The 8,532-nt window shown below is 38.2% G+C and overlaps 1 protein-coding gene and 1 pseudogene across 1 annotated transcript in view; one reads left to right on the top strand and one right to left on the bottom strand.

Annotated features, from left to right (window-relative positions):
* Commd1 (copper metabolism domain containing 1) overlaps positions 1–8,532 on the top strand; it is a 194,361-nt gene that overhangs the window by 146,525 nt on the left and 39,304 nt on the right. The window lies entirely within an intron of this gene.
* On the bottom strand, positions 3,560–4,253 carry LOC101575598 (annotated as a pseudogene).

Here is an 8,532-nt window from a genome sequence, read left to right as displayed (position 1 = left end):
TTATTTATTTATTTATTTTTTGTGGTATCAGGGATTGAACTCAGGCCCTTGCGCTTGCCAGGCAAGTGCTTATTCTACTGAGCTATCTCCCCAGCCCCTACATTATTTTTTAAGATTATTTTTTTCTGGTAATCTGAACTTTGAAGTCTTACCGTTTTTTCTTTTTAAAATAACAAAATTGTTTTTATTTGTACATGTTTACTGTACTTTATGATCACATCATAAGGAGTTGGTACATGCAGATAATATTTGTTGTAGTCTAATTTTATTTATTTATTTATTTATTTATTTATTTATTTTGTTGGAACCAATGATTGAACTCAGGCCCTTGAGCTTGCCAGGGAAGCACTTATTCCACTGAGCCATCTCCCCTGCCCTGTAGTCTGATTTTAGATTTTTTTTTTCTGGCTTGATGAAACTCACAAATTTTATGAGACTTGTGAAGGTCTTCAGATGTTGTTTGGCACTTGTGTGCTAGTAATACATCTGATACTTGTACGTTGTAACTTTGTCACACAGTTCTAAAGTAATGTGTTGCCCACCAACTGCATTCAGTTGCAAGGGCAACAAACCATAAAGAAACACCTGTTTAACTAGCTGTTGTTGAATTAGGATGAAATTGTTAAGCACATTGCACCTGGACTATCCCTGGATAATAAACTTGCTCTAATTGAGATGTATACTTTTTTGGGTTTTTCCAAGAGCAAGCATGTGCTTGTATGTATTTTCTCTAGATTTCTTGTGTCTCATGGCATATGTTTATGAGGAAGAATTACTGAATACTAAAGTGTTTTAGATCTTGATAGATTTCACATTTACATGATTCTATTACAATTCTTTATAATTTGCTTTTCCTTGTGGTGAGTTTTTTTTTTTTTTCTTATTCTTGAATTTCATATTCTATGGAGTCAAAAGGATGTTTCAAACAAAAGTTTTATCCAATATTATTAAAGTATTTTCTGGAAAAGAGGGAATAAGAAGAGGAATGAGGAATTCTAAATATTTTTTTCTGATAAAATAATGAAAACAGAGTTGGTTTGCCCAGTTTTTCTGCTGTGACATTCACAATTATAAACCTCCCTCTTAGGACTGCTTTCATTGTGTCCCATAAGTTCTAGCATGTTGTACTGGTAATATAACCTGAATAGAATGTAATAAATTTAAATACAGTTTATCAAATATATGTTTTTATTTTAAATATATAGTTCTAGTAAAGTTATAGGAACATAAGACCTCTGAAATCTTAATTTTTCAGTATTAGGGGATTTTATTTATTTTAGTGCTTGGGATTGGACTCAGAACCTCATATGTGCTAGGTAAACACTCTACCATTGAATTCCATCCCCAGCCCTAAAGGATTACACTTCAGTGAGCTACAAATTCCTTTTAGGAAATAATTTTTTTCATTTACATGAAAAAAAAAATATATATATATGTCTAAAGGAGCATTATATGCTGTTTTTATTCAAATGTTCCATTTGTTTGTATTAGTGCCTATTAATCTTATGTATTTACTAATCTCAAATGACCATATGTTCTCTGTACCTGCATTTTTTCCTCTTTCAGAACTATAGCAAAAACATCTTATTGTTGCCTACCCTGTCATGGTTTGAATGTGTCCCCTTAAAATTATGTGCTGGAGACTTATTCCCAATTTAACAGATTTGGGAAGTGTTTAGGTCTTGAAGGCTCCACTTCCATGGGTGGATTAATATGGGTTACAAAAGGGTTTAAAGCTTCAAGTTTCCTTTGGCTGTGTCATATGAGAGTTTTCTTTCTCTTCCACTTTCTCACATGGGATCTTGGAAAAGAAGGCTCTTGCTAGATGCAAGCCCTTTAGCCTTTAACTTTAGAATGTTTAGAAATATAATACATGAATTTCTTGTCTTTATGATTACCTAGTCTGAGGTATTCTTGTTTTTTTTTTTTTTTTAATTTTATTTATTTGTGTGTGTGTGTGTGTGTGTGTGTGTGGCCAGCTCAGCCCACCAGGGGGCGGGGCTGGCTGGCATGTGGTGCTGGGGGATTGAACCGCGGTCCCTGTGCTTTGCTAAGCTTGTTCTAAGTAGGTGCTTTAGACCACTGAGCCATCTTACCAGCCCCTATTCTTGTTAAAGCACCATAAAATACTACCTTGCCAACTGGCCTAAGAGAAGCTACTTTTCCCGCATCTTGTGTGAATAGCAGAACATGCCAATTTATAAACCCTACCCTCTGGCTCCAGCTTGTTAAATCAGAGGAAACCTCATAAGGGTGCCCCACCCATAAGTTAGGCCAGGTATTCATGTCATGAATTGGTATGATGGGCTTTGCTTCTGTGGAGATAATAAATAGCTTTTAAATGAGATAGCTTCTTGGGATTTTGAATTTACTGGAATAAGGAAGTTGCCAGACTCTGGGTGAGCACTGCAACTGAGGAGTTACTGAGCTTTGGTTAGGGAAGTACTTATTGGCTGGCCATATGTATACTGTAAAAGTTAAGGGAGAAGAGAACAGAACTGCTAAGTATTAATAGCCCTTCTGGACCTCATTATGGTCCAGAAAGGTCCACATTTGTAACCCCATGGAAAAGTGATCTTTCCCTTCCAGTGCAACAAATGGTGAGATATTAAGGCATATTTGTAGTTGTGGGGAGCCAAGGGCCTAAGTCCAGTCAGAGTAATAACCAAAACTAAGGTAATTCCTGAAGAGTAGCTTGGGGCTAAGTGACTGAAAGGTGGGAAATACCTGAATGCTGTGAGCTGGGCTAAGTAGGCCTGAAATCACCTCTGCAATATGCCTAGAGAGCTATACAGGAAGAGTAATCTGCATGTCACAGATTGGGACAGTATCTAGTAGTTTGGGATCTGCACTTTAATTTTGATGTATAATTTTTTTATATAAAAGTTCAAATTTATTGAACATAGGAATAGGTGAATTTTCAAGTTATTTTAACTTTATGGTTAATAGTTTTAAAGCAGTCTGACCCATGGTAGAACTTACTAACTGGTACTATACGAAGATGCTTGTCTGTTACTTCAATTATATATTCATAAACAAATATATTTAAATCTAGATAAAAACATTTGTGATTGAATTAATGCATGGTAATCCCTGCTATTTGCACTGCTCAAGCTGGCAATAGTGGATCGATAACAGCAAATTTGAAGTACAAGCACAAATTTGAATTGTATATAGAAATTCAGTTTTATTCCTACATTAGTGGACGCTGACATCTGTAACTTACAGGCAAGCATATATTTGTGTTTTCTACCTCCTAGCTGAATAAAAATATAGGTAATGTTTTGTTTTCATTAGGCAAGACTTTATATTTCAATGAGAATAATATGTAACCCTTTTGTGAACAAAATGACCATGGTACTAATAAAACCATCTTTGGAGGAAGTACTTAATATGCATATCTTATTTAAATAAATTCTTCAGTAAGAAATGAAGAATTCATTATCTTTATTTTGAAGGCTTTGTAGCTATCTGTCAAATTTCTATGTGCAGCTTACCAATATTGCCTTATTGGAAATACCAATATTTCTATATCAGTTCTCAAAAGAACTTGAAATTTTCAGAATTCTGTATCTTCTTTGGCTTGCTTCTCTCTTGATTCCACCCAGGATTTATTAATGATTCACTTCATATCATCATCTTCATCTTCATAAATTTTCTTTAGAACATTCATTAATCCCCCACTAGGATCTGTCTAAACATCATAAGATGGCTTTTCTTTTTCTTTCCACTCTTTCTGCCTGAGTTAAGTATTCCCACAGAGTGTTTTCAGCTTTCTTTCTACACAAGATAAAAACTGTATCAGTCTTGACTTTTTTTTTTTTTGAACTGCGTTCCACTGAGATGGGTTTCAAGAGATTGTTCACAAGCGTAGAGTAACTCTTTCCATTTAGATTCTTTACCAAAAGATCAAATGACTTCTCTGTGAAATGTACCTGCGCATTCTCAGCAGGAACTTGATGAGTTCCAGTGAAGGTAATGTGGATTTTCACAAACTTATCTGACTGATCCATCCATAACTACTGATCATCACTGTGTATCCTGTTGTGATGGAAGCAACACAGCAGCCAGTTTTTCATTGTCAAGAAGTTCTGGTTTCTTCTGTGGTTTTTGTTGCATCTTACTCTTTAATTTTGTTTCAGTTTTGTATTTTTCAGCTATCAGGGCATCATGTACTCTATTCCTAGTGGCTTTTTCAGCAACAACTTTACCTCTTCTATATCATTCTGCAACTCTTCCAAAGTGAAAGCCATGGTTGGGTGGGTGTTAGACCAAAAGCCTGGGGTGCAGGCATGCATTCAAGAACAGGAACTGCCTGACCTGGCCTGCTCCCCACAAGAGCGTGGACGTCACCAGCACAAGCTGCAGGCCAGCTGCTGTGTGAGCACCCTACCTGCGGGAGAATGAGGCCCTTGATGTATAATTTTTAAGTCCTGAGAAGTCATAGTCTCTTTTCTTGAGGCTTACTGTCAGCTGACATTTTACTTGGGAGCTATAGGCAGGGCTTCACTGACCCTATAGCATTGCTTTAACGTCTGCTAGACCCATTTGCTTTGTTTAAAACCAAGTGCGGGAATAAAGACAAAACTTAGCCATCTTTGTACATATCAATACATAGAAATGGGCCAGGCTAGCCAAAATGGAGGTAGTCGCTCTTCTTTCAAGGAGAGTCATCCAGGTGGTCCTCCATAGTTACCCTTCTTTGTTTTGAAGAAGCTGAAGCAGAGTCCTCAAGGATTGGGCTTTTATTATATGGTAGGAGGTGATATAAAAGCAAGTCATATTATACTGATATTTTAATCCTTGTTGCAATTGCAAAATTTTAATTTGGTCTTTGATCAAGGACAGAGTTCTCTAGAATGGTTACTTGGGTTTGTAATTTTATATCACTCTTGCTGAATTTATTTTAGCTCCTATCAACAGTTTTTGTCTAATTGTATACAAAGTGAGCAATCTGTTTTGAATGAGCTAGCACAGCAGAGCCAATAGCTGCTCTGGCTATCAAAAAAAACTAGGGAGGTTGTCTATAATTAATCCAATCATCCTCTTGGTCCGGCTGCTAAACCTCTTAATTAAAGTCTCTATCAAGAGGGAAGTAGACAAGTGATACCAAGGCTCTGTCAGATTGACTGGAGGCCAAACTCTAGCCATCCTGCCATGATCACTACTGTGGAGTTATTAGAAAGATGTTCAGGCATGATGCACTGGGTTAGACAGCAATTAGTACATAACATTTTGTTGTCATTTTATTTTCCATACTAACAGTACATGAGTATAAGGAATGCATGTGTTCACTTTTATATGCCTATGACTTTGTAATATTACTTTTACTTTTGCTCCATTTACTAATTACAGATCCCTAGCCTGCATCCTCCCAACATGAAAAGGTAGTATTGGAGAAAACAGACCAAACAAGGGAAGAAGAGGCACCAGGAATGTTTCGGAGGCAGTTTATTACACCAGTGGGCTTCTGAGTAGGATTTCACCAAGAGTTAGAGCCCTGCCCAGTGGGGGTTTTAGGGCTTTTAAAAAGTGAGCTGGGAGCTACACAGGCAGATTTGGTACATGATTTAAGGTTTGGGTGATATGGGTTGCTAAAGGAGTTTACATGTTTCAAATTACATTACAAGGCTGTTTGTTAAACAGGCATGAATTACACAAAGCAATAAATGTTCTGATATATTTGAAGTTATATTGCAGTCATTGACTACAAAGGCAGCAAAGATGGGGGTTTATGCAAGGAAGAAATATTCTGTAATTGGGCCTGCCGGACATGTCCACTTGGGCTGCCCATCCTGGGCAGTGCTTTATTTAAAATTTTAATTTTCCTCTTCAGTAGGGCTAATTTTCATAAAGTATGTTGTGTCTAGTTTTGTCATTGATAATGAGTGTGGAGATGGGAGAATAGCGGCCTCTACCTGACTGTAACATTGGACAAGACCTCTGAGTTCATGGTACAATTGCGAGAGCCTAAAAAAGAAATCTCGTGCCAATCTTGATTTTTTTTTCCAGAAGGAATCCTCTGGGGGACCAATCTAAAAAAGGCATAATTAAATTTACCTATAGCCTTTCCATGCTACGAATTCCTGCAAGCCTGCCAAGGGTCCAAATTACCTTCCTCAAAATGAGGGGTATGAAATTTGGAATACAGACAGGGTTGTCAGGTTTAAATATTTTTATAAGATTACTATCTGAATGAATAGAATTTAAGGTTAATATGGAAATTTTCCTTTAGACTGCTGTGCTTTCTGATCCACAGCTGACATATAAGGGCTAGAATCTTGCTGTAAATCAGCTCCACATAAAGGTAGATATACAAAATGCGGGGGGGGGGGTAATGTTAAGTTTATCCTGTTCTTACAAATGCATTAAAGGTACGGTGAGATATCTCAGCAGACTAAGCACCTGCTTAGGCAAGTGCAGGGACTGGGATTTAATCCCCAGCACCACATACCTCATTGGCCCCACCCCTGGGCTGGCTGAGCCAGCCATGGAGATCAGGCATGGTGGCCCACACTTATAATCCTAGCGCTGGGGAGGCTGAAAACAGGAGGATTACTGTGAGTCTAAGCTGCATAATGAGACCCTATACAAAATACATAAAAATAAATAAATGTATTAAAATTTTTAGGCCAGGCAGAATATGAGGTTATTGTTCTCTATAGGATAAAAAATATCTGAGTGCCTGTCCATCCATGTAAGGGGTCTCTCAAGGGTAGATTAGGTATACAGGTCCAATACTCTTCCCCATGAACCACAGAAATATATACTGTAGCTGCTAGGAGAGCAAGCATTGTAAAGAAAAGATTTCCAGTTGATTGAACCAAAGTCTGGCTATTAACTAGATGGCATGCCTTATGAATGGTCTTCTGTAGCCTTCCCAGCACAGTGGATGAGGTGCTGTTGGGTTCATTGCTTGAGGTCTTGGTGGAGGATTTGACCTGTTGCATAGGTAAGTTGGGTTTTGGTCATGGAGCAGCTCCAGTAGGTGGTGACAGGTCCTTCTCTGCCATGAAAGACGAGGATCCTTGGTGCACAAGTGCTGGAAGGCTCGAATTGGAGGTTTGGCGTTTCTCCATGCATGGGAGAGGTGCCAGTGATCCTCTGTGGAACTAACTGGTCCATGGGCACACACATCAAGATGGAATCCATATATAATGTCTCTCTATTTTCTGTGAAAATACACGCATATTCTTAGCCCCTTAGCATCATTTAAGAGTGATGCTGACTATTCCAGACACCTGTTTGGAGGTCATGCCAAGCTACACATAGTCAAGATTTTTTTTTTTTTTTTAATGTATTTAGTGTAGGGTCTACAGGCTCTCACTACACAGATCAGACTCCTAGTGATCCTTCCTGATTTTAAGCCTCCCAAGTGCTGGAATTACAGGCATGCTCCACTGTGCCCAGTCTCAATCACCATCTCAGTGGCGGGGCAGCAAGATAGGCCGGGACTGGCCCCTGTGGCTGCCTAAACAGGCGCTTTAATCTGCTGAGCTATCTGGCCAACCCTCAAGGGGTAAAGATTTTTTGAGAGTGAGTAGAGTCTTGTCTCCAGTGTAACATGGCTGGTGGCATATCAGAATTAGGATCAGGGCTCAGAAAGTTTAAAACAATGTAGCAAAAATCTAAATACACTTGAAGAAATTTCAGACCCTGTATTCCCCCTGTCTGTTGCTTAGCTAGTTGATTTTTTAATTTAAGATAACTGTGCTTGAGTATTGTTTGACTTTGAAGATTATAGGGGAATCTCTGTATCATGCTTTATATTTTAGTTGTCAAGAAAATTTTGAAAATGTTTGCCACTATAGGCAGGACTTTTATCAATTTTTATTTTTTTATTTTTAATTAATTAATTTATTTATTTTGTGGAACCAGGAATTGAACTCAGGCCTTTGCACTTGCCAGGCAAGCACTTATTCTACTGAGCTATCTCCCCAGCCCCTCAATTTTTATTTTTTGTGGCACTCCCAAGGTAGCAAAGGCTCTGATGTACATTATGTCAACTTTGTTTACCTCAGTGACAGGTATCATGGATCATATATGAGAAGGTATTTATAGAGGCATGAATATATTTAAGTTTGTTTAAAAAAAAAAAAGGCTATCTGAGTACTATCCGTTTGCCATATCTGATTAGTTCTAAGACCTCTGGGATTATATCTCTGTTGAGAAATAGTCCTAGGAATGAGCTGACAAGACATGACATCACAATTTGTCTAGCTTATGCTCTGGTAATTTTAAATTTTTGCAGGGATTTAGAGTTTTGGTGAAAAAAAATCCTGGGATTGTCTTGATTTATTAAAAATGGAAACCAGAGAGAACGAGGAGGAAGGAGAGAAAATGGCGTCCACGGATTATAGTACCTACAGCCAAGCTGCAGCCCAGCAGGGCTACAGTGCTTACACAGCCCAGCCAACTCAAGGATATGCACAGACCACCCAGGCATATGGGCAACAAAGCTATGGAACCTATGGACAGCCTACTGATGTCAGCTATACCCAAGCTCAGACCACTGCCACCTATGGGCAGACT

Source organism: Octodon degus, unplaced genomic scaffold, assembly GCF_000260255.1.
Source record: "Octodon degus isolate 3935 unplaced genomic scaffold, OctDeg1.0 scaffold00078, whole genome shotgun sequence".
Lineage (NCBI taxonomy): Eukaryota > Metazoa > Chordata > Mammalia > Rodentia > Octodontidae > Octodon > Octodon degus.
This window is presented reverse-complemented; position numbering and strand designations above follow the sequence as displayed.